Consider the following 26,164-nt stretch of genomic DNA (forward strand, 5'->3'; position numbering starts at 1 on the left):
GAGGGCATCCCTGTCTTGTGCCCGTTTTCAAAGGGAATGCTTCCAGTTTTTGCCCATTCAGTATGATATTGGCTGTGGGTCTGTCATAGATAGCTGTTATTATTTTGAGATACAGCCCATCAATACCTAATTTATTGAGAGTTTTTAGCATGAAGCATTGTTGAATTTTGTCAAAGGCCTTTTCTGCATCTATTGAAATAATCATGTGGTTTTTGTCTTTGGTTCTGTTTATATGCTGGATTACATTTATTGATTTTCATGTGTTGATCCAGCCTTGCATCCCAGGGATGAAGCCCACTTGATCATGGTGGATAAGTTTTTTGATGTGCTGCTGGATTTGGTTTGTCAGTATTTTTTTGAGGAATTTGCATTGATGTTCATCAGGGATATCGGTCTAAAATTCTCTTTTTTTGTTGTGTCTCTGCTAGGCTTTGGTATCAGGATGATACTGGCCTCATAAAATGAGTTAGGGAGGATTCCCTCTTTTTCTATTGATTGGAATAGTTTCAGAAGAAATGGCACCAGTTCCTCCTTGTACCTCTGGTAGAATTTGGCTGTGAATCCATCTTGTCCTAGACTTTTTTTGCTTGGTAAGCTATTAATTATTGCCTCAATTTCAGAGCCTGTTATTGCTCTATTCAGAGATTCAACTTCTTCCTCGTTTAGTCTTGGGAGAGTGTATGTGTCGAGGAATTTATCCATTTCTTCTAGATTTTCTAGTTTATTTGCGTAGAGGTGTTTATAGTATTCTCTGATGGTAGTTTGTATTTCTGTGGGATTGGTGGTGATATCCTCTTTATCATTTTTTATTGCGTCTATTTCATTCTTCTCTCTTTTCTTCTTTATTAGTCTTGCTAGTGGCCTATCAATTTTGTTGATCTTTTCAAAAAACCAGCTCCTGGATTCATTGATTTTTTGAAGCGTTTTTTTTGTGTCTCCATTTCCTTCAGTTCTGCTCTGATCTTAATTATTTCTTGCTTTCTGTTAGCTTTTGAATGTGTTTGCTCTTGCTTCTCTAGTTCTTTTAATTGTGATGTTAGGGTGTCCATTTTAGATCTTTCCTGCTTTGTCTTGTGGGCATTTAGTGCTATAAATTTCCCTCTACACACTGCTTTGAATGTGTCTCAGAGATTCTGGTATGTTGTGTCTTTGTTCACATTGGTTTCAAAGACCATCTTTATTTCTGCCTTCATTTCATTATGTACCCAGTAGTCATTCAGGAGCAGGTTGTTCAGTTTCCATGTAGTTGAGCAGTTTTGAGTGAGTTTCTTAATCCTGAGTTCTAGTTTGATTGCACTGTGGTCTGAGAGACAGTTTGTTATAATTTCTGTTCTTTTACATTTGCTGAGGAGTGCTTTACTTCCAACTATGTGGTCCATTTTGGAATAAGTGAAGTGCGGTGCTGAGAAGAATGTATATTCTGTTGATTTGGGGTGGATAGTTGTGTAGTTGTCTATTAGGTCCACTTGGTGCAGAGCTGAGTTCAATTCCTGGATATCCTTGTTAACTTTCTGTCTCGTTGATCTGTCTAATATTGACAGTGGGGTGTTAAAGTCTCCCATTATTATTGTGTTGTAGTCTAAGTCTCTTTGTAGGTCTCTAAGGACTTGCTTTAGGATTCTGGGTGCTCCTGTATTGGGTGCATATACATTTAGGATAGTTAGGTCTTCTTGTTGAATTGATTGCTTTACCATTATGTAATGGCCTTCTTTGTCTCTTTTGATCTTTGTTGGTTTAAAGTCTGTTTTATCAGAGACTAGGACTGCAACCCCTGCCTTTTTTTGTTTTCCATTTCCTTGGTAGATCTTCCTCCATCCCTTTATTTTGAGCCTATATGTGTCTCTGCATGTGAGATGGGTTTCCTGAATACAGCACATTGATTGGTCTTGACTATTTATGCAATTTGCCAGTCTGTGTCTTTTAATTGGAGCATTTAGCCTACTTACATTCATGGTTAATATTGTTATGTGTGAATTTGATCCTGCCATTATGATTTTAGCTGGTTATTTTGCTCGTTAGTTGATGCAGTTTCTTCCTAGCCTTGATGGTCTTTACAATTTGGCATGTTTTTGCAGTGCTGGTACTGGTTGTTCCTTTCCATGTTTAGTGCTTTCTTCAGGAGCCCTTTTAGGGCAGGCCTGGTGGTGACAAAATCTCTCAGCATTTGCTTCTCTGTAAAGGATTTTATTTCTCCTTCACTTATGAAGTTTTGTTTGGCTGGATATGAAATTCTGGGTTGAAAATTCTTTTCTTTAAGAATATTGAATATTGGGCCCCCTCTCTTCTGGCTTGTAGAGTTTCTGCCGAGAGATCTGCTGTTAGTCTGATGGGCTTCCCTTTGTGGGCAACCCGATCTTTCTCTCTGGCTGCCCTTAACATTGTTTCCTTCATTTCAACTTTGGTGAATCTGACAATTATGTGTCTTGGAGTTGCTCTTCTCGAGGTGTATCTTTGTGGCATTCTCTGTGTTTCCTGAATTTGAATGTTGTCCTTCCTTGCTAGATTGGGGAAGTTCTCCTGGATAATATCCTGCAGAGTGTTTTCCAACTTGGTTCCATTCTCCCCATCACTTTCAGGTACACCAATCAGACGTAGATGTGGTCTTTTCACATAGTCCCATATTTCTTGGAGGCTTTGTTTATTTCTTTTTATTCTTTTTTCTCTAAACTTCTCTTCTTGCTTCATTTCATTCATTTGATTTTCCGTCACTGATACCCTTTCTTCCAGTTGATCGAATCGGCTACTGAGGCTTGTGCATTCGTCACGTAGTTCTCGTGCATTGGTTTTCACCTCCATCAGGTCCTTTAGGGACTTCTCTGCATTGGTTATTCTAGTTACCCCTTTGTCTAGTTTTTTTTCAAGGTTTTTAACTTCTTTGCCATGGGTTCGCACTTCCTCCTTCAGCTCGGAGTAGTTTGATCATCTGAAGCCTTCTTTTCTCAGCTCGTCAAAGTCATTCTCCATCCGGCTTTGTTCTGTTGCTGGTGAGGAGCTGTGTTCCTTTGGAGGAGGAGAGGCACTCTGATTTTTAGAGTTTCCAGTTTTTCTGCTCTGTTTTTTCCCCATCTTTGTGGTTTTATCTACCTTTGGCCTTTGATGATGGTGACGTACAGTGGATGTTCTTCCTGTTTGTTAGTTTTCCTTCTAACAGTCAGGACCCTCAGCTGCAGGTCTGTTGGAGTTTGCTGGAGGTCCACTCCAGACCCTGTTTGCCTGGGTATCAGCAGCGGAAGCTGCAGAACAGCAGATATTGGTGAGCAGCAAATGTTCCTGCCTGATTGTTCCTCTGGAAGTTTTGTCTCAGAGGAGTAGCCAGCTGTGTGAGGTGTCAGTCTGCCCCTACTGGGAGGTGCCTCCCAGTTAGGCTACTTGGGGGTCAGGGACCCACTTGAGGAGGCAGTCTGTCCATTCTCAGATCTCCAGCTGCGTGCTGGGAGAACCACTACTCTCTTCAAAGCTGTCAGACAGGGACATTTAAGTCTGCAGAGGATTCTGCTGCCTTCTGTTTGGCAATGTCCTGCCTCCAGAGGTGGAGTCTGCAGAGGCAGGCAGGCCTCCTTGAGCTGTGGTGGGCTCCACCCAGATGGAGCTTCCTGGCCCCTTTGTTTACCTACTCAAGCCTCGGCAATGGCGGGCAACCCTTCCCCAGGCTCGCTGCTCCTTTGCAGTTTGATCTCAAACTGCTGTGCTAGCAATGAGTGAGGCTCTGTGGGTGTAGGACCCCTGAGCCGTGCACGGGATATAATCTCCTGGTGTGCCATTTGCAATGACCATTGTAAAAGTGCAGTATTGGGGTGGGAGTGAACTGATTTTCCAGGTGCTGTCTGTCACCCCTTTCTTTGACTAGAAAAGGGAATTCCCTGACCCCTTGCACTTCCCGGGTAAGGCAATGCCTGGCCCTGCCTCGGCTCATGCACGGTGTGCTGCACCCACTGTCCTGCACCCACTTCCCAACACTCACCAGTGAGATGAATCTGGTACCTCAGTTGGAAATGCAGAAATCACCCGTCTTCTGCATTGCTCACACTGGGAGCGGTAGACTGGAGCTGTTCCTATTCGGCCATCTTCCTTGTTCATTTTCTTACTTTGCCTCTGTCTTTTGCTGTCTTATAGCTTCTGCTTAAAGTGTCTTAGATTCATTCAGCCTTGGCATTTATCTTCCTTTGCTTGTTACACAGTTCTTTCATTTTCTTAGTTCACATTCCTGAGAGAATCTGTTTGACTTGTGTATCGGTCAAAATAAGTTAACTGATGTTGAAATAATAGAAATGACCCACATTATTATTTCTTATTCATGCTACATGTGCATGGTGGGTTGATTGGGGGCTCCGTTCCATATTGTCTTCATTCAGGATTTAGATTGCAGTCATAATTTGAAGCATTGCAGGAAAAAAACATCATGCATGTGTACAGCTTTCAATCAAAAGTTACATATCACCTTGGCTTATATTTCATTGATCAAAGCAAGTTATCTGGCTATAGAGGACATTAATTAGGTAAGGAAGTATAGTTCTTTCATATGCCCTGGAAAAGAACTGTGATTATAGAGTGGGTGTGGTGACTCACGCCTGTAATCCCAGCACTTTGGGAGGCCAAGGTGGGCAGATCACCGGAGGTCAGGAGTTCGAGACCAGCCTGGCCAACGTGGTAAAACCCTGTCTCTACTAAAAATACAAAAAATTAGTCAGCCATGGTGGTGGGCACCTGTAATCCCAGCTACTCTGGAGGCTGAGGAAGGCAAATTCCTTGAACCAGGGAGGTGGAAGTTGCAGTGAGCTGAGGTTGCGCCATTGCACTCCAGCCTGGGCAACAAGAGTGAAACTCTGTCTCAAAAAAGACAAACAAACAAACACAATCAAAACTACGATTATTTGATGAAAACACTAGTGACTCTTACAGTTAGCCCCCCTAGCTACTAGGCATTCACTTCATTTTTGTTTCCTACCAGAATACACACTTTGTCTTCATAAAAAAATTGTATGGGAGGAATTTTGTATTTGTACTCTTAGCCGGGTGACATCTGGTAACTTCCTCCTTTAGCTTGCATCCCAGAATGAGAAGACCTGTGAAGAGGAACTGCAGCATTGAGCAGCACTTTACTCAGCCCTTAACTTTTGTTTAGTATGAACAAAAAAATAACTATTTGGTGTGGTAAGTCACTGAGATTTTGGGATTATTATTATCAGCAGGAGCTGACTTAACACAATGAGTTTTGGAGTAAGACCACCTGGGCTGAGTGTTAAATCTGCGTGTTTTGTGATTTTGCATCAGTTTAAGTTCTCTGAGGCTGGGTTTCATTATCTGTAAAACGATGTTAATAATGCCTATCTCACAGTTATGATGTGAGGATTAAAGTGAATGACTTTTGTAAAATGCTTAGGGTAGCACTCAACACATGAGAAGAATTCAATAAATGTCATTTCCCTTTCCTTTACTTTCTACCTTGCTGTCCCTGTTGGTAGAGTTACTCAAGTGCATGATTACTTGTTAAAAATCTCATAGAAAGGAATCAGCTGTGAGATTAGGAATTGAATAAAACCATCTTCTTAGTTGGACATTTTTAGCCCAAATTTAAGAATTTCTTTTTGAAGAGAATCTAAGATGCTCTTATAACTGATCTTTTTTCACAAATGGTAGGTTCCTGTACAGTGATAAACTAGGTTTTTAAACTGAGCTAACTAGACCACACTACAACATACCTGGCTTATGAAATGGGAGGGCTGAAGTCTGTAGGGCTGCCCGGAAACTCAGGTAAGAGTTGAAGTTGTAATCTTGAGTCTGAAATTCATAGGGAAGGCCTCCATGCAGGAAACTTGGGCAGGATTTCTATATTACAATACTGAGGCAGAATTCCTTCTTCAAAAACATGTTTTTGCTTTTAAGGCCTTCAGCTGATGGGATGAGAGCCAGCCATGTTATCCAGGGTACTTTCCCTTTACTTAAAGTCAGCTGATTGTAAATTGTTAATCATCTCTACAAAACCTTCACAGTGCCACCTCGATTAGTATTTGACCAACTAACTGGCACCATCATGTAGCCAAGCTGACACATAAAAATTAAGCACCCCTAGGTGAAAAGGTACAGCCTGCAGCAGAAGAGGGTGTGAGGGGCACAGAGCTCCCTCCTGGTCATGAAACATTGAAGTCATGCTTCACCTAGTCATGAAGCATTAAAGGTTGTGGCAGCCTTGTTCTCCATGCCTTTTCAGTACATTTGATGTTGTATGGTGGGGGCAGGAGCATATAAGCCAGTGTGAATGGTTTTTGTTGCGGTCTCCATACAGACCAGGGCTCTATTTTTTTTTTTTTCAAACTTGAAAGAAAAGTAGAACATTTTACTTATACTTAGAGCTACAAGTGGCTTGTTAGATATCAGAGAGTGTACTGAATTAGAAAAAATGTTCTACTGTTGGCCAGTTGCCACCAACAGAAAAGTTAGGAACGTGTTTAACTTGATGGAGTGCTTAATTTAGTGATAGTTTTTGGTGAGCTTTTGGAAAGCTTTACTAGGATTTAGGAATATGCCTGAGTCTCAGTAAGCTTCTCCTTAGAGAATTGAAGAGTCTCTGCAATTCCACAGAAGGCAGTACTTCCGATAACCATCAAAAGGATATTATTCTGTAATGCTCGTAAGTTCTGTCTTTAGCCAGTTAAATATGATATCTACTGGATTTTAAATGACTGCCATTTTAAAGAATGTCTTTTAAGAGTTTACTGATTTAAGTCTTTTGATAGGCCTGTCTTATGGCTGTCATCCTGATTTAAAAAAAAAAAAAATCTTTTCAATTGAACTTTCAGGTTGACCACTAGTTATAACTTCTACAATCTCTATGGATTTGATTTACTGCAAAAGTAATATCATTAATTTTATAAGACTACTTCTAAGCTGTGTTTTCCTTGCTTTTGGATTTTCCCTATGACAAATGGAGAAGGACTGTTAACCAAGTTTTATTGGGGTAAGATCAATTTTATGAAGCCTGATGACTTCTTATTCTAAATTTTACCTGAGCAATGTTCGAGCTTAAATGAATGGCTCATAATATTGAGTGACTCTCTTGTCAGCTCTTTATTGATTAATGACACAGATAAAAAAGATGTACCTTGTCACAGGAGGATTAGAATCAAGGAAACTAGAAGTCTCTCATCTCATCTCAAGACAGATAAAAGTCTATATTTAAGCATGATACAATCCGTGAAAGAGAAGGAAAAGTCAGGATTTAGTTAAGCAATGTGGAGATGAGAGGAGGGATAAGGAAAGAGAAAGCTAATGCAGAGATACTGTTTTGAAGATAACTCGTGGGGAAGAAATGGGCAGTCGTCTGGGCAGCCAGCAAAACCTATTCCAGGAACCCTTGGTAAGTAAGTAGCTTTGATGACATAGTGGAAAGATGAGCACTGTTACTGGCTGTCTTGTTGTTTAGCTGTCAGAAAAGATTGTGCTGCTTCCTGTATCTGCTCTCACATGCTCCTTCACCTGCTCTGTCTTACTGAGATGGATAAACCTTGTAGTTCAGGACTGTCAAGGGCACTGCAATTAATACTAAATCATCCTCGCTCTGACAACTTCTGGCAACAGAAGTTTCTGGCAGATGTGTAAGTGCATTTTCAGTGTTTCCTGAGTATCTGAAGGCATAGCAGAGCCCTCCACACACTGTGCAACTTAATTCAATAATGAATTCAATGCAAGTTTAGAACAGGAGAAATATTAGAAATAAAGATGGGCTGTTGTTTTTTGCAAGTCATGATCAACTTTAATTTTCAATGTACGTATCTTTAATAAGGTCATAGGAAATCCATGTTTCATCTTGAAACTCCAGAAAGGGTTTTTATATATAAATGTTGCTGTACCTCAGATGCTGGTGTACTTGAGATACTTCTTCCCAGAAACGAATTAGCTAGTTCTGGAAGAGCATATAAATAATAGTGATCAAAGAATATATCTAGTAGCTAGAAAATAAGAAATGATCACTGAGAAATTAAAACATTATGGATTTAAAATGTTGGTCTAACTTGAAAGACAGCTCTAGAGCAGTGGTTAAAAGCCCTGGCTCTGGGACCAGACTATGTGGAGTTAGATACCTTTGCCTTTATTATTTAAGCACTCCAAACATTTCCTTTTCCGCAACCCAAGGGTAGTAACATACAGGCAAAAGGATTAAATGAGATATTAGGTTAAAAGATGACTGACACAGTTATCTGTCCAATGCATGTTGGTTGTCGTTATGATGGTGATGAAGATGAGTCTTCCATTTTCCATGCTCAAGTAAGTCAAAATGAGTGCAGAAAGCTGGATAAACATAGATTGTTTGTAACCATTTTTGCAAAAAAATCACAGGAGAGTGTGGTAAAAGATTAAAATAAAACCTAAGGAGGTATAAAAAGATGAAGGTATTAGAAATCCTCTCTCTACAAAAATCGAGGAAATGGAGAAAAGATAATTTGTGGGCTTTCAGAATAATTTGTTAGCATTTTCAGTTTTATGCACTTGAATATGGTTCTGGATTCGCAAAACTATTGTCCTGAAACTTTTGAATTAATATTGTAATTGTGTACTAGTGTTTTATCCTATTTCACAGAAGTCCCATGGACATTAGATAAATGAGATTAATTAGCCTCTTTGTTACCAGTTGTCAGAACTATAAAGAATCCTTTCACGTGTCTGGCCTAACCGTGATATTGGATTTGGTCAGGTTTTATGTAGGTGTTTCTTTTCTTAGTTTGGTTCTTTGTGATCTGGCTGTAACCTTACTCTTAGGCTGCCATAGTAGAAGAGCTCTGTTGCAGGGAGTATTTCCTTTGTTGCTTAAGAGAACCCCGCTTACCTGGAGCTGCTGTCTCGACCGTGTCTTCTTTTTGTGATATGGCTAATGTGCGAGAGTCACCCAGTTGCTGTAGAAGTTTTTATTCCCTCTATTATTTTTAACAAAACTCTGATGTTAGTTCTTCAGTTATTATCTGATTCCTCTTGAAAGTAGACTCTTTAACAAATACAAAAAAAGGAAGCTTCCAGTTAATCAAGATTTAACTGCTTCGTAGAGAAGCTGAGAGCTGTTAAACAAATGTAGTCGGACATCTCCTGCTACATGCTACTCTTTAGTTTCTGGTTCATTATGTCACATGTTAGTATTGTTTATATCAGAGCAGGCTTGTGTTCAACAGTGAGAAGTGAGCTAGCTGTTTCAGGGTGTTAAGGCAGTTTTGGCTTTTGGACAGATTAAATAAATGGGATCTTCTAAGTGGCAGAGGGGTGGTGGGAAAAGCACTGGCTCAGAAATCTAGAACTGAGTTCCAGTTCTGGTTTTGTTGGTGACTACCAGCATGTGATATCCACAACTAGAAAATGAGGAGAGGCTGGGCATGGTGGCTTATGCCTATAATCCTAGTGCTTTGGGAGGCCAAGGCAGGAGGATCACTTGAGGCGAGGAGTTTGATACCAGTTTGGGCAACATGGTGAGACCCCCGTCTCTCCAAAAATAAAAAATTAGCCAGGTGTGGTGGCATGCAGTTGTTGTCCTAGCTACTCAGGCGGCTGAGCTGCGAGGATCACTTGAGCTTAGGAGATCAAGGCTGCAGTGAGCTGTGATTATACTACTGCAGCCCAGCCTGGGTGACAGAGCGAGCCCCTATCTCTAAAACAAAACAAAACCAAGAAAATAAAGGAGATTGGCTAGATAATATCTCTGGTTGTTTCTATCTTTAATTATTTATCCTGGTTTGGTTCTACGATTCAAAAAACCGTTTTTTAGGAGATGGAGGGAAGGAGAAATGCCACCAAATGCCTTTTAAAGCATCTTCAGAGATTTCAAACCTGTCTGACCTTCTTTACATCAGGGCACTGAAACACATGGGAGTACCAGGCATTAACAGTATCTCAAACCCACACAAGCTATATTCCTCACACAGAGGTTCCCATCTTCAGATGGTGGTGGTACCATCCTGGGGTGGGTTAGCTGGCTGGTTAAAGAAATGTGGCCTACTCACTGTTCTTGAATCAGCATTCCTTGTGTGGTTTGGAAGTCTTTTTATGATCGAGTCCCTGCCTCTTCCTCTCCAGTTGTGCTGGCCTTCTTTTAGGTCCTGGAATGCTGAGTGCTTCCTCCTGACATAAGATCTTCTTTATCCTTGCTACTCTCTTTGCCAGGAATGCTCTTTGCACCTCCCTCATTCGAATGCTGTTTGTTGTGGCACCTCTCTCAGTTAGCTAACTCCTACTCACTCTCCGGGTCTTCCCTCAAAAGGGCCATTCCCCTGATCTGCCTGACTTGGTCACTTGTCCTTATTATGCACACTCTCAGTGCCATGTAATAATGTCACGTTTGTTTGTGTGGTTACTTGATTAGTCCGTTCCTTCCCCGATATTCTGTAAGCTCCGAGAATGCAAATCACATGCTTTGCTGTCTTTTGTATTTCTTTTTTCCTTTTCTTTGCACCCCCCCCCCTCCCCCGAGACGGAGTCTTGCTCTGTCGCCCAGGCTGGAGGGCAATGGCGTGATCTCAGCTCACTCCAACCTCCATCTCCCAGGTTCAAGTGATTCTCCTTCCTCAGCCTCCCAAGTAGCTGGAATTACAGGCACGTGCCACCAGACGTGGCTAATTTTTATGTTTTCAGTAGAGATAGGGTTTCACCACGTTGGCTAGGCTGTCTTGAACTCCTGATCTCATGATCTGCCCACCTTGACCCCCCAATGTGTTGAGATTACAGGCATGAGCCACCACAACCGGCCTGCCTTTTGTATTTCTGGTGCCTAACTCAGTGACTGGAACCTAATAGGTACTCAGTGTAGATGGGTTGAATGAATAGATAAGCCAGCTACCAAAGCCTCTTGACTTGGAATAAATTATGATAATAATGATAACAACCACCACAATAACAGCAGATATTTATTATGTACTTCCTGTGTGCCAGGCACTATTCTCCTCCTCTCCATCATCATCGTTTCCAAAATCACCATTACCACCTCCTTTTGAGTAGTTACTGTGCAGAGTACTTCATGCGTTATTACATTTAATCTTAACAGTATACTTTAAGGTAGGCACTATTACTATCCCTCTTTTTCAGATAAGGAAGTTGAGACTCAGAAATTTAATAAATGGCTTATTAACTCAGGAATTCTAGGTCCCTAGTATTCACATCCTTGGCAACTATGTCTTTATAGTTGGGATTACTATAGGAAAAAGTCAGGAGCTTGCTGTAACGTTTGCTACTCTGATCATTGTAACACAATGTAATTTCATGTAGGTCCGCCACTACAGTAAGAGTGTATTGGATATCTTGTCACTTATTAGATGCTACCCAGCATCTAATTTCCTGGGAAATTCCTATGTGTGGAAATCCCTTCTCCCTTCCATGAAGACAGAGCCTCCCTTCTATTAAGCTGAAAATGTCAGACACTTGCTTTCTCAGCTTTTCTTGTAGCTAGGGTATGGGCATATGATGCATTTGCCCCAGTTTCTGAATCAGAAGCTAGTGACACAAAGAAGTTACCAGGGAGAGAATCCATTCTGCTGAAGTTAGGCAGGAGCAGCAGCTATACTGGGTTTCCAGACAGGACTGTCAGCCAATCTAGAGGTAGCATCCAGGGCCCAGAGTTAGTGGTACAGACTCTAGGGTTGTGGTTTCTTCACGGAACCTGTTTTAAGGCATGATTTTGGACTTTGTCCCAGATCTGGATGCCCAAAAGGCAGTATAAAGCATGGACTCTCATGCTAGACTGACTGGGTTCATATCCCAGCTTTTATCTCAGCTCTGCCACTTACCAGTCTTGTAACCTTGCTTGAGGTGGTTAGTTAACCTCTGTGTGCCTCAGGTCCCTCAAATGTAAGAAGGGGAAATAATAGCATGTACCTCATAGGCTTCTTTTGAGGATTAGGTGACTTATTTAAAATAAAACTCTTAGGACAGAGTCTGGCATATTTATTGTAATGTACATTAGTGCTTTCTATCATTTTTTTTCTTGATAATGATTCTTTTTTTATGATTATACTTTAAGTTCTGGGATACATGTGCAGAACGTGCACGTTTATTACATAGGTATACACGTGTCATGGTGGTTTGCTGCACCCATCAACCTGTCATCTACATTAGGTATTTCTTCTAATGCTATCCCTCCCCTAGCTCCCCACCCCCTGACAGGCCCCAGTGTGTGATGTTCCCCTCCCTGTGTCCATGTGTTCTCATTGTTCAGTTCCCACTTATGAGTGAGAACATGAGGTGTTTGGTTTTCTGTTCCTGTGTTAGTTTGTTGAGGATGATGGTTTCCAGTTTCATCCATCTCCCTGCAAAGGACATGAACTCATCCTTTTCTATGACTGCATAGTATTCCATGGTGTATATGTGCCACGTTTTCTTTATCAAGTCTATCATTGATGAACATTTGGGTTGGTTCCAAGTCTTTGCTATTGTGAACAGTGCTGCAATAAACATACATGTGTATGTGTCTTTATAGTAGAATGATTTGTAATCCTTTGGGTATATACCCAGTAATGGGATTGCTGGGTCAAATGGTATTTCTGGTTCTAGATCCATAAGGAATTGCCACACTGTCTTCCACAATGGTTGAACTAATTTACACTCCCACAAACAGTGTAAAAGTGTTCCTATTTCTCCACATCCTCTCCTGCATCTGTTGTTTCCTGACTTTTTAAGGATTGTCATTCTAACTGGTGTGAGATGGTATCCCATTGTGGTTTTGATTTGCATTTCTCTAATGACCAGTGCTGATGAGCTTTTTTCATATGTATGTTGGCTGCATAAATGCCTTCTTTTGAGAAGTGTCTGTTCATATCCTTCACCCACTTTTTGAAGGGATTGTTTTTTTCTTGTAAATTTAAGTTCTTTGTAGATTCTGGATATTAGCTGTTTGTCAGATGGATAGATTGCAAACATTTTCTCCCATTCTGTAGGTTGCCTGTTCACTCTGATGATAGTTTCTTTTGCTGTGCAGAAGCTCTTTAGTTTAATTAGATCCCATTTGTTGGCTGGGCGTGGTGGCTCACACCTGTAATCCCAGCACTTTGGCAGGCCGAGGTGGGCTGATCACCTCAGGTAGGGAGTTAAGAGACCAGCCTGACCAAATGGAGAAACCCTGTCTCTACCTAAAATACAAAATTAGCCACGCATGGTGGCACATGCGTATAATCCCAGCTACTAGGAGAATCGCTTGAACCTGGGAAGCGGAGGTTGCAGTGAGCCAAGATTGTGCCATTGCACTCCAGCCTGGGCAACAAGAGTGAAACTCCATCTCAAAAAAAAAAAAAAAAAAAAGATCCCATTTGTTAGTTTTGGCTTTTGTTGCCATTGCTTTTCTTTCAGTCATGAAGTCTGCCCATCATGCCTATGTCCTGAATGGTATTGCCTAGGTTTTCTTCTAGGGTTTTATGGTTTTAGGTCTTATGTTTAAGTCTTTAATCCATCTTGAGTTAATTTTTGTGAAAGGTGTAAGGAAGGGGTCCAGTTTCAGTTTTCTGCATATGGCTGGCTAGTTTTTTCAACACTATTTTTTAAATAGGGAATCCTTTCCCCATTGCTTGTTTTTGTCAGGTTTGTCAAAGCTAAGATGTTTATAGATGTGTGGTGTTATTTGTGAGGCCTCTGTTTTGTTCCATTGGTCTATATATCTGTTTTGGTACCAATACCATGCTGTTTTGGTTACTGTAGCCTTATAGTATAGTTTGAAGTCAGGTAGCATGATGCTCCCAGCTTTGTTCTTTTTGCTTAGAATTGTCTTGGCTGTACAGGCTCTTTTTTGGTTCCATGTGAAGTTTAAAGTAGTTTTTTTCTAATTCTGTGAAGAACGTAAACAGTAGCTTGATGAGGATAGCATTGAATATATAAATTACTTTGGGCAGCATGGCCATTTTCATGATATTGATTCTTCGTATTCTTTGTATTCATGAGCATGGAATGTTTTTCCATTTGTTTGTGTCCTCCTTGAGTTCCTTGAGCAGTGGTTTGTAGTTCTCCTTCAAGAGGTCCTTCACATTCCCTTGGAAGTTGTATTCCTAAGTATTTAATTCTCTTTGTAGCAGTTGTGAATGGAAGTTCACTCATGATTTGGCTGTTTGTCTGTTATTGGTATATAGGAATGCTTGTGATTTTTGCACATTGATTTTGTATCCTGAGACTTTGCTGAAGTTGCTCATCAGCTTAAGGAGGTTTTGAGCTGAGATGATGATGGGTTTTCTAAATATACAATTATGTCATCTGCAAACAGAGACAATTTGACTATCTCTCTTCCTATTTGAATACCCTTTATTTCTTTCTCTTGCCTGATTTCCCTAGCCAAAACTTCCAATACTATGTTGAATAGGAATGGTGAGAGAAGGCATCCTTGTCTTGTGCCGATTTTCAAAAGGAATGCTTACAGTTTTTGCCCATTCCGTATGATATTGGCTGTGGGTTTGTCATAAATAGCTCTTATTATTTTGCAATACGTTCCATCAATACCTAGTTTATTGAGAGTTTTTAGTATGAAGAAGTGTTGAATGTTATTGAAAGGCTTTTCTGCATCTATTGAGATAGCTGTGTGGTTTTTGTCTTTGGTTCTGTTTATGTGATGGATTACATTTATTGATTTTCGTGTGTTGAACCAGCCTTGCATCCCAGGGATGAAGCCAAGTTTATTGTGCTGTATAAGGTTTTTGATGTGCTGCTGGATTCGGTTTGCCAGTATTTTATTGAAAATTTTTGCATCGATGTTCATCAGGGATATTAGCCTGAAATTTTCTTTTTTTGTTGTGTCTCTGCCAGGTTTTGGTATCAGGATGATGTTGGCCTCATAATATGGCCCAGGGGTTTGGGGCCCCTGTTCTAAGTACTTACTATTTTTAGCAAATATTTTGTCTGATTAAATTTATTAGTTGGTGTATGTCACTGACAACTTAGAACCCTGACTAATATATACAGCCCATACTTAGTGAATAACTATGTGTGGGATATAGTATAATCATGGATTTCCTTTTAGGAGGGGATTTATAGAACCATTTCTTCATGTATATTCAGGGCCAAGGCTAATGTTATTTTTATTAAATGCCCAAGTCATTTGCTCTCAGTTTATTTCAGGTTGATTTATTTCATTGAAGACCTTAGGCCTTGACTCCAGGCTTGTTGCAATTTTTGTTTGTAAGCCCTGAAACAGAGATTCTATTCTCCCTGAGGGAGAAATGGTTATGAAGAGAGCTTCTCATGTTAGGATGTAGTGGCTGGTGTCAGGCAGTGATTTCCTTATCATCACCGTAGTGATTATCTTGGCATACATATATTGCTGATAATTGATATTCTGTATGAAGAGCCTGTTTAACTCACTTCTCATCCCAAGTGAAGGGCCTGAGTTTCCCTCTGGAACTCTCTTTATGTTGCTGAGAAGCACAGTGCCTCCTGGCACATTAGCTTTCAGTCTGTGAAAGCAGATACTTTCAAATGGGAAAATGTCATGCAAGGTGAACTGTTGGTATTTTCACAGCAGGCAAATTCTTAGCACCCTCAGTATAAAAATGCTAGTGAATCACATTTATGGTTTTGTAACCATTACAATGAGAACAGACAGTGACATTCAAATCTCGGAAAATTGAACCCTTGATATTGATTGTTAATGTGGAAAACTTGAAGAAGCAGGTAGAACTCTGTGACCTTACAATGTGAATTCTCTAATCAGACCATACAGATCAGTCAAATATTTGACTTATTGATTTTTGGAGAAACAAGCTAATTTGTATGCAAGATATGAAAATACTAGAAGTTTTCACCCTTGATTCAGAATAAACAATGAGAGTCAAGGTCTTATGCAGTAAATTTGAAGTTATGTTAAGTAGTATATACTTTCAATATTTTAACAGAAGGGATCATCAGTTTTCTCCTACATGTAGCTACATATTTAAAACAGTATTATTTGCATTTATATTTTAATTTCTGTTTTATCTCATATTAATTTATTAATACAGATGTAATGCTATTAAGAACCAAGCATACTATTCTAAATATTTAAAAGATCTCCACCACACAGAATTATAAACTTCTGCTGCCCACAATTGAACATACTTCTTTTCTGCAGTCTCATCTCTGTAAACTTTGCTCACTTAAAAAACTACTCATTTGGAGCTTTATCTCCAATTTCTAGTACTTTGGAGGCTAAAAATGCAGTTGGCTGAGTTACCCTGACCTGTTAAAGCAGTCTTTCCATTTTAACTTAAGTTCACCTTAAGAAACATAGATTATCTTTGGACAAATGGTGTTGGATGAATTCTGCTTCGTAAAACAATAATGTAAGTAGTATTTGAGTAAGTAAGTATTTGAGCATTGTGGCATTTTATCAGAACAATTTAAATTTTCCCCAATCTCTTCAATCACATCTTACAAATATTTGAAAACAATTATTTCCTCACTCTGGATAACCCTGTTGTACTTGCAGCCTCTCCTCCTTGCGACCTTCTTTTCTCCTTGGTGCTGTGTTCTGCAGCTGGCTCTTCATTTAAATTCCACCACAAATTAGTTGGCTTGGGTTTTCAGTGTTCTGCTTTAAGTAAGAGGGGCCTCTCCCCCTCTCCTTCTCACCCTCTCCCCCTCTCCTTCTCACTCTCTCCCCCTCTCTCCCTCTTCCTCTCTTTTTTTGGCAAAGAGTAATCTTTAGGCAGTCTTAGCTTCTCCCAAAGCTTAAGACTAGAGCATTGCTACTTAGGTAGAATAATGTGTAGAGAGAACTCATGTTTCAGAATGACTTTGAGAAACCCCAAATCCCAAAATTGTTTTAATCTTTAAATGATGTTGAGATTTTTATATCAAAAGTATTAAATAATTGTATGTAGCCTTTTGTTGGTAGATATTCTAATTTGGTAGGATTAAAACACATTGTCCTTTAAAAGCTGACTAGTTATAGCTAGTTTTAGTTACAGCCTACATCTTGTGTTTTTATTTTTATGGTTCAAATAGTGCCTGAATTCTAGATCTGCATGAAAACCATGCTTTCTTCTCAGTATTTGGCACTTTAGTTGTCCCTCCCTGCCAACTACCTTCTCTACATATACACTTCAGAGGTTAAATAAGAGGAAGCTAGAATGAGTCTGAATAGTAGATTCTAAGGCACAATTACAGTATTAAAATCTCATTCATCTCTGCTCCAGTTTTGAAAGAGCATTGGTGGGAAATTATAATTATAGCAATAGCTGAGTTGGCTCCTTGTGACACAGATTTATAATGTTAGATATTAGGGATACTTATTTTTTTTTTCCATCCAAAGTCTAATTTTCCGAGTCCCTTGGAAGTTTAGATCTTGCCTTTCTCCAGGGACCATCTGGTTCGGAAAAGGTACAAAGATTGTGAGCTGTGGTATGGGCATGTGGAAGAGATACTAGCAGAAGGCACTAAACAAATAGAGGAGAGAGATGGCTAAGGCAGAAAGAGCAGGAGAGCCAAAGGGAGGGAGTTAATAAGGCAAGAACAATAAAAAAGGGTGGTTGGTGAAGAAGGTGTTGTGGTGAAAAGGAAGAGGAGATTGAGGAGAGATAATGTAGAGAAGAATAAATGGTGATAAAAGGATGGAGGGAGAATGGATTCAAAGGCAGAAAAAATAGTAATAAAAGAGCAGTTAAAGGAGAGTAGGAGGTAGAGAGTAGAGGAGGGTGAGGAAAGGAAGGTTAGAAAGATGGTGAAGAAGGAAGAAAGAAATGGATTGACTCCATATCCAGTGTTCTGCTAACATTGGTGGTAGTCACTGCTGTTAGCTACATGGTCTGTTTATATTGAAGGTGAAATCACAGCAGTATAGGGCAGATCAAGTGGCATTTAATGCTTCACAGTTCCTGGAGGTGAATGGATGAACAATGAATGATTTGCATCTTTTTACTTTTGTAAAGAGTCATGAAGTTAAACGGAATTAAGTGAATCATCAAATCACCTTGTTTTCCTCTGAAAAAAATTAAGTATATGCTTTGGAAAGAGAATTTATTTGTGTAGCAATAACAGTTTATTAAATACATGAAAAGTTGAATTTTACATATTTCATTCAAGATAGGAGAAAAAAGAAAACTTAAGCTAAACTTTTAAAAGATGCAAGGTATTATAAAGCAGCTTTTGGTGACATTTATTGTGGAGCCCTTGTTTTGAGATATGCGTTTTTTTTTTTTTTTTTTTTTGGAGAACTGTTGTTGCTGACCAGGGAATATTTCAAAACTAGAAACAGGGCCTTCATTAACTTGGAGTTATTCAGAAGTCAGCTGCTATTTAGATGATTTTTGATGTTGGGTAGAGGGAGAGACCTCAAGGATATACCTGAAACTATGCACTTTGGCTGGGCGCGGTGGCTCACGTTTGTAATCCCAGCACTTTGGGAGGCCAAGGTGGGCGGATCACCTGAGGTCAGAAGTTCAACATCAGCCTGGCCAACACAGTGAAACCCCGTCTTTACTAAAAATACAAAAATTAGCTGGGCGTGGTGGTGGGCTCCTGTAATCCCAGCTACTCGGGAGGCTGAGGCAGGAGAATCGCTTGAACCTGGTAGGCGGAAGTTGCAGTGAACTGAGATTGCGTGTGTCAAAAAAAAAAAAAAAGAAAGAAAAAAAAAAAAGAAACTATGCAGTTTGTCAAAACGGGCAAACTGAGTCTCCTAAAGAGGGCCTTTCTGTGTAAAGTGAAGTTCTGCCTAGGATTGGTCCTTCCTGTGTAAGTGAAGGTCTGGTGTGGAGCACTTCAGTTATCACTTGATGGATTCCTAGCTGGCTACACTTGATACTTGTATCTTTAAATTTTTCTTGATTTGTATTTTTGTGTGGGGCAATTTTACCTAATATATTATTCCATTCGGAGAATAGAGGAATTTAATCAGCATGAAATCTTGGAATGATCATATCTCAGAATAACTAATTAAATATATAATAGGTCATTGTGAAAGTTAGCCTTACTGGTCTATTAGATTGAATATAAAAAGGGACAGCTGAAGAAAAATTATTTTGCTTAAAATAAAAACATTCTTTTAAAAGTTTGCTTTGGAGAGCAGGAAGCAATTGTATTGTAAGTATGTGTAATTATCTGCATTCCTTTCCAACCTCTTTGGGATCAAATTGGTTTTCTCCAGGAAAGGCAATTATATGCAGGAGGCCACTTTTTGTTGAATTAGTGTGTGTTGCACGTGGTGCATCCCACAAACCTGAAATCAGAGATGTACTGCTATGATTTATAATACCCATTAATTACAGCTTTGTATTAAAGGCTTTTAGTTTTCTGCTTCAGTAAACCTAAATTCTCCCTTTGAAGAAGAATTGCTTACATTAGGTCTTATGCTAACTAGTGAATCCTGTCTTTTAGAGTCTCATCAAGGGTACTTGATGCGGCAAGAACTTCTCAATTGGCTTTAAATGGGCTTTGCTGAAGCTGTTTAACATTGTAGGGTGATGAGATAACTGGAAGAGATTCTGGTCTTGTGATGGGGAGGCGGCACACAACATGATTCAAAGCATTAATCAAAAAGTATTTATGCACCAGATGTTTATCATCCTTATAGCACCATGCCAGACTTTGTACTCTATCTGATGTACACACTTTCCAGCTAGCTCAGTGGTTCTTAACCCCAGCTGTTCTTTAGATTCACCTGGAAAACTTTTTTTAAAAAGTGCTCTGTTTTCACCCCAGAAGAATTAAATACTAGGCATGGATGTTTGTAAAGGGCCCCTTGTTGAATCTAATATGCAGTCAAGACTGAAAACACAAGTCTATTCAGTCCTTCATAGTGGCTTTTTACTTGAAAATTTAGATTTCCCCTTCCCTTTGTTTTCGGCTTCTTATTCCTTCCAGAAGTAAATGATGTGACCAAGCAAAACAAACGAACAAAACCGGGTTGCATTATTTTTTCCTGAGCATCTGTGATAGTTTCATTCTGTATTTGGGGGACAAATATTTCCCTGGCAACCCTCTTAAGTTTTGTAACTTTACCTTCCACCACCCCTGCGCCCTATCTGAAGAATATCTAGTCTAAGTCTAAGGTCTCTTTGCTAAACTTGAATAACTTTGCCAGAGACCTGCTTTTCAGTGGGGCTCTACTGTTGTTTTTTTTTTTTTTTCTCTGTGAATATTTAAAATCACATTTCGACTTAGAAAAGCTTTGAAATTAGGATGATAGTGCTTTTCATTACATCTTTTTTTGTGCAAATTACTCATTAAACTTCATTTTGTTTAGATTTCACATGCTTGAGGAATTTGTAGATATTATCCATCCATTTTTTAAGGAAAGGAAGCATGATTAAGTATAGACTAATCTTCCAAAGCATCAGTTTGTCCATTTGAAAAATGTCTGTGTTTGCTATCTACTTTTTCTGCAATTCTGCTATCTTTTTTTTTTTTTTTTTTTTTTTTGAGACGGAGTCTCGCTCTGTCACCCAGGCTGGAGTGCAGTGGCGCCATCTTGGCTCACTGCAAGCTCCGCCTCCCGGGGTTCATGCCATTCTCCTGCCTCTCAGCCTCTGAGTAGCTGAGACTACAGGCACCTGCCACCATGCCAGGCTAATTTTTTTTTTTTTTTTTTTAGTAGAGACAGGGTTTCACCTTGTTAGCCAGGATGGTGTCTGTCTCCTGACCTCGTGATCTGCCCGCCTCAGCCTCCCAAAGTGCTGGGATTACAGGCGTGAGCCACCACGCCCAGCTTACTCTGCTATCTTTAAAAACATTTAAAATTTTTTTCATTTTTATGTGTACATAGTAGGTGTATACCTGCCGTTTTAAATTTGAATATATTTGGAAATAATACTCTACTTGTGGCGGGTATTCCTAAATGATGTTGCAAGAAGTTAAGCAGGGAGAATACTACTACTGCTGCTGCTGCTGCTGCTGTTTGAATGTGGCCGCTCCCAAATCCAGGTGTTGCCCGCATGAGACTATTAAGAGGTGGGGGCCTTTAAGAGGTGATTAAAGAGGTGTACTCACCCTATTTAATAGGTGAGAAGAAAGTGGAGGCTAGTGTGTGAGAGAGCCCAGGTTTGCCAGACACCAGAGCCAAGCTTTTAACCCATGCTGTTCAGCCTTTTCTCCTACCTCTGTGCACTTCAATGCTGACACTGGCATAGAACTCTTGGTAGCATACTCTTTTTTTCCAGGGGAGCATATTGACTTGATTTGCTTTAAATTCTTTGTTTCTTTCCTCCCAGTATTGAGCATTAGGCAATCGGCTGCTCTGGGCATCGTTTATTTGCATGCAGTGGACTAGGCACTGAGGAATGCAGGCATGCTTTGAGGCTCCGTCATGAAGGGAGAGCCAGAAGGGCCTATGGAGAACAATTAATATGTTTCCCCTCACAGATATAAATACAGTTTGATTGGTGACTGTATTTTCCTTTAGCCTCCTCCCTTCCTCCTCCTACAACTTTTTTTGTAATCAGCTTCGAAGTATAACTCACATATCATACAATTACTCATTTAAAGTATATAAGTCAATGGTTTTTACGTATTCAGAGTTGTGCAACCATCACTTCAATTTCAAAACATTTTCATCACCCCCAAAAGAAACCCTGTAACTATTAGCTTTCATCCCCAATCTACCCATCCTCCCAGACCTAGACAAACACTAATCTACTTTCCCACTCCATAGATTTGCGTATTTTGGACATTTCATATAAATGGAATCATGTGGTCTGTTGTGACTGGTTTCTTTCAGGTAGCATGTTTTTAAGGTTCAACCATTTTGTAGCATATATCAGTACTCCATTCTTTTTTACTGCTGAATGATATTTCATCGTGTGCATATACCAGAATAATGACTGTTTTCTAGCTTGTGCATTTCACTTCTCAAACTCCCAGCATTGTTTTGACTGCCACAGCCAACGTTCTGCCTCTCGCTAATACAGGACATAATAGGCCCAGAGCATGTCAAGGATTTTCCAAAGTTGCATAGCTAGACTATGGGTAAAATGGAACCATTCATTCTTTTGCACATTTATCACATTTTTATTGAGTGCCTAACATGTGCAAAACACTATGTTAGGTTTTATGATATATACAAACATAAAAGACATGGCATGTTTCCTTAAAGAACTTAGGATCCTCTAGGGATGTTGAAATATGAAGCAATCTGTGTCTGTGCCCTAAGTGTGTCATGGGCAAAGTCAGGTTCAGAGGAAGGAGAGAATTGTTTCTGTTTGTGATTTGTGGCTACCAGTTTTCCTGACTCCTAGGTCAGTGTTGTTGTTGTTATTGTGGTTTTGTTTGTGTTTTTTTAAAAAAATCATTACCTTACCTCTCTGATGTCGCTTTGGGTGTCCTAGATACACTCTATATTCCACAGGTTTATTCCCATCGCCCTACCCCCTCATAAACTTAAATATTAAACATGAGTTCTTAATATATTTTGGATACCAGACTCTTATCAGATAGATATATGATTTGCAAATATGTACTCCTATTCTGTAGGTTTTCTTGTCAACAACTTCTTAATGTCTATTGGTGGACAAAAATTTTAATTTTGATGAAGTTTGTTTTCTTTTGTTACTTTTGCTTTCAGTGTCATAATTATCTATAGTAAAATTCAAAGTTGTGAATATTGACATCTATGGCTTTTTATAAAAGTATTATAGCTCTAGCTTTTATATTTAGGTCATTGATCCCTTTTGAGTTAATTTTTGTAGATGGTATGATGTAGGGGTCTACCTTCATTCTTTTGATTGTGAAGATCCAGTTTTCTAACACTATTTCTTGAAGAGACAATTTCCCCATTGATGGTCTTTCACCTTTGTCAAAACTCAATTGGACATAGATGTATGGGATAATTTCTGGAATCTCAATTTCTACTGTATTGGTCTATATGTCTGTCCTTATGCCAGCCAGTACCACACTGTTTTGATTTCTGTACCTTGTATTGAGTTTTGAAATCAGGAAGCGTGGAATCTTCCAATTTTGTTCTTTTTCAATATTATTTTGGCTATCTGGAGCTCCTTGCAATTCCATATGAATTTGAGGATCAACTTTTTTATTTCTGCAAAAACAGCCATTAGAACTTTGATACGGATTGCATTGAATCTGTAGATTGTGTATAAAGAGGGATCATGGCAGATGGGAGGCAGGACTAGATTGCAGCTCCTGACAGAGCAGCATGTGGAGGCTTAAATTGTGAATTTTAGCTCCAGATCCACTGCAAGAACAAACCAGCAATCCTGAGAGGACCCTCAAACTCTCTGAAGGAAGCAGACTGCTCCTGCAGGACCCGGGAGACACCCCAAATACTCTGGGAGGTGAAAGCCTCGGGCAAGTTTTCAAGCCCGCCTTCCACCTGGAAACAGATCTGGGGCTGTTGTGGGGGACATGGTGGGAGTGAGACCAGCCCTTCAGTTTGCATGAGAGCTGGGTGAGGCCTGTGACTGCTGGCTTTCCCCGACTTCCTTGACAACCTGCATGACTCAGCAGAGGCAGCCATAATCCTCCTAGGTGCACAACTCCAGTGACCTGGGAATCTCACCCCATCCCCCACAGCAGCCGCAGCAAGACCCACCCAAGGAGAGTCTGAGCTCGGACACGCCTAGCCCCGCCCCCACCTGACAGTCCTTCCCTACCCACCCAGGTAGCAGAAGACAAAGGACATATAATCTTGGGAATTCTAGGGCCCCACCCACTGCCGATCCCTCTGCACTGCTACTGCTGATGCTCTCCGGAAAGCGCCACCTCTTGGCAGGAGGCCAACCAGCACAAAAATAGAGCATTAAATCACCAAAACTAAGAACCTTCATGGAGTTCATTGCACCTTCTGCCGCCTCCAACGGAACAGGCGCTGGTATCCGTGGTTGAGAGACCCATAGATGGTTCATATCACAGGACTGAGCAGAAACCCCCAGTACTAGCATGGTGCCAGGTAGACTCACTGGATGGTTAAACCCAGAAGAGAGACAACAATCATTGCAGTTCGGCTCACAGAAAGCCACAACCACAGGAAAAGGGGAGAGTACTACATCAAGGGAACACCCTGTGCACTAGAATCTGAACAACAGCATTCAGCCCTAGACCTTCCCTCTGACAGAGCCTACCCAAATGTGATGGAACCAGAAAACCACCCCTGGTAATATGACAAAACAAGGCTCATCAACACCCCCTAAAAATCATACTAGTTCACCAGCAATCGATCCAAACCAAGAAGAAATGCCTGATATAACTGAAAAGGAATTCAGTAGGTTAGTTATTAAGCTAATCAGGGAGAACCAGGGAAAGGCAAAGCCCAATGCAAGGAAATTCAAAAAGTGACACAGGAAGTGAAGAGAGAAAGATTCAATGAAATAGATAGCTAAAAGAAAAAACAATACAAAATTCAGGAAACTTTGGATACACTTTTAGAAATGCAAAATGCTCTGGAAAGTCTCAGCAATAGAATTGAACAAGTAGAAGGAAGAAATTCAGAGCTTGAAGACAAGGTGTTCGAATTAACCCAGTCCAACAAAGACAAAAAAGAATAAGAAAATATGAACAAAGCCTCTAAGAAGTTTGGGATTATGTTAAACTACCAAACCTAAGAATAATTGGTATTCCTGTGGAAGAAGACAATTCTAAAAGCTTGGAAAACATATTTGGGGGAATAATTGAGGAAAACTTCCCCAGCTTTGCTAAAGACCTAGACATGCAAATATAAGAAGCACAGGGCCAGGTGCGGTGGCTCACACCTGTAATCCCAGCACTTTGGGAGGCTGAGGCAGGCAGATCATGAGGTCAGGAGATCAAGACCATTCTGGCTAACACAGTGAAACCCCGTCTCTACTAAAAATGCAAAAAATTAGCTGGGCGTGGTGGCACACACCTATAGTCCCAGCTACTTGGGAGGCTGAGGCAGGAGAATCGCTTGAACCTGGGAGGCTGAGGTTGCAGTGAGCCAAGATCATGCCACTGCACTCCAACTTGGGTGACAGAGTGAGACTCCATCTGAAGAAAAAGACAACACCCAAGAAATTCATTACAAAAAGATCTTCGCCTAGGCACATTGTCATCAGGTTATCCAAAGTTAAGGTGAAGGAACGAATCTTAAGAGCTGTGAGACAGAAGCACCAGGTAACCTATAAAGGAAAACCTAACAGATTAACAACACATTTCTCAGCAGAAACCCTACGAGCTAGAAGGGATTAGGGCCCTATCTACAGCCTCCTCAAACAAAACAAACATCAGCCAAGAATTTTGTATCCAGTGAAACTAAGCACCACATATGAGGGAAAGATAACAGTTGTTTTCAGACAAACAAATGCTGAGAGAATTCACCATTACTAAGCCACCACTAGAAGAACTGCTAAAAGGAGCTCTAAATCTTGAAACAAATCCAGGAAACACATCAAAACAGAATATCTTTAAAGCATAAATCTCACAGGACCTGTAAAATAAAAATACAAGTTAAAAAACAAAAACAAAAAACCAAAGTATGCAGGCAACCAAGAGCATGATGAATGCAAAGGTACCTCACATTTCAATACTAACATTGAATGTAAATGGCCTAAATGCTCCACTTAAAAGGTACAGAACCGCAGAATGCATAAGAACTCATCAACCAACAATCTGCTGCCTTCAGGAGACTAACCTAACACATAAGGACTCACATAAACTTAAACTAAAGGTGTGGAAAAAGTCATTTCATGCAAATGGACACTGAAAGCAGGCAGGGGTAGCTGTTCTTATATCAGATGAAACAAACTTTAAAGCAACAGCATTACAGGCAGGAGCTGCCATGCCAGGCATTTTTCTCATTGCTTTCAATGATGTCATGTCCTTTTGTCCCTCAGTTTCTCCATTAGTACCTTCTTTTGCATTAAATATTTTTTGGTAGTGTACTTAGTCTGTTTTGGGCTGCTGTAACAGGATACCACAGACCAGCTAATTTATAAATGAAAGAAATTTATTTCTTACAGTTATAGAGGCTGAGAAGTCCAAGGTTGAGGAGCCTATTTCTGATCTGATGAAGACTTTCTTGTTCAGTCTACACATTGCAGAAGGACAAGAGAACAAGCTAGCCAAACACCACCTGAAGCTGCTGCTGCTTTTTTTCTTTATAAGGGCCTTAGTTCTATTAATGAGGAATGAGCCCTGATGGCCTCATCATGTATTAAAGGTTCCACCTCTTAATACTAGATTTGCAGCACCTGAACTTTGGAGGGGACACATTCAGACCACAGTACCATAGTATCATTTTTATTCCCATCACTTTTTTTTTGATGTATTTTTTTCTCATTAT

This window comes from Gorilla gorilla, chromosome 5, assembly GCF_029281585.2.
Source record: "Gorilla gorilla gorilla isolate KB3781 chromosome 5, NHGRI_mGorGor1-v2.1_pri, whole genome shotgun sequence".
Classification (NCBI taxonomy): Eukaryota; Metazoa; Chordata; class Mammalia; order Primates; family Hominidae; genus Gorilla; species Gorilla gorilla.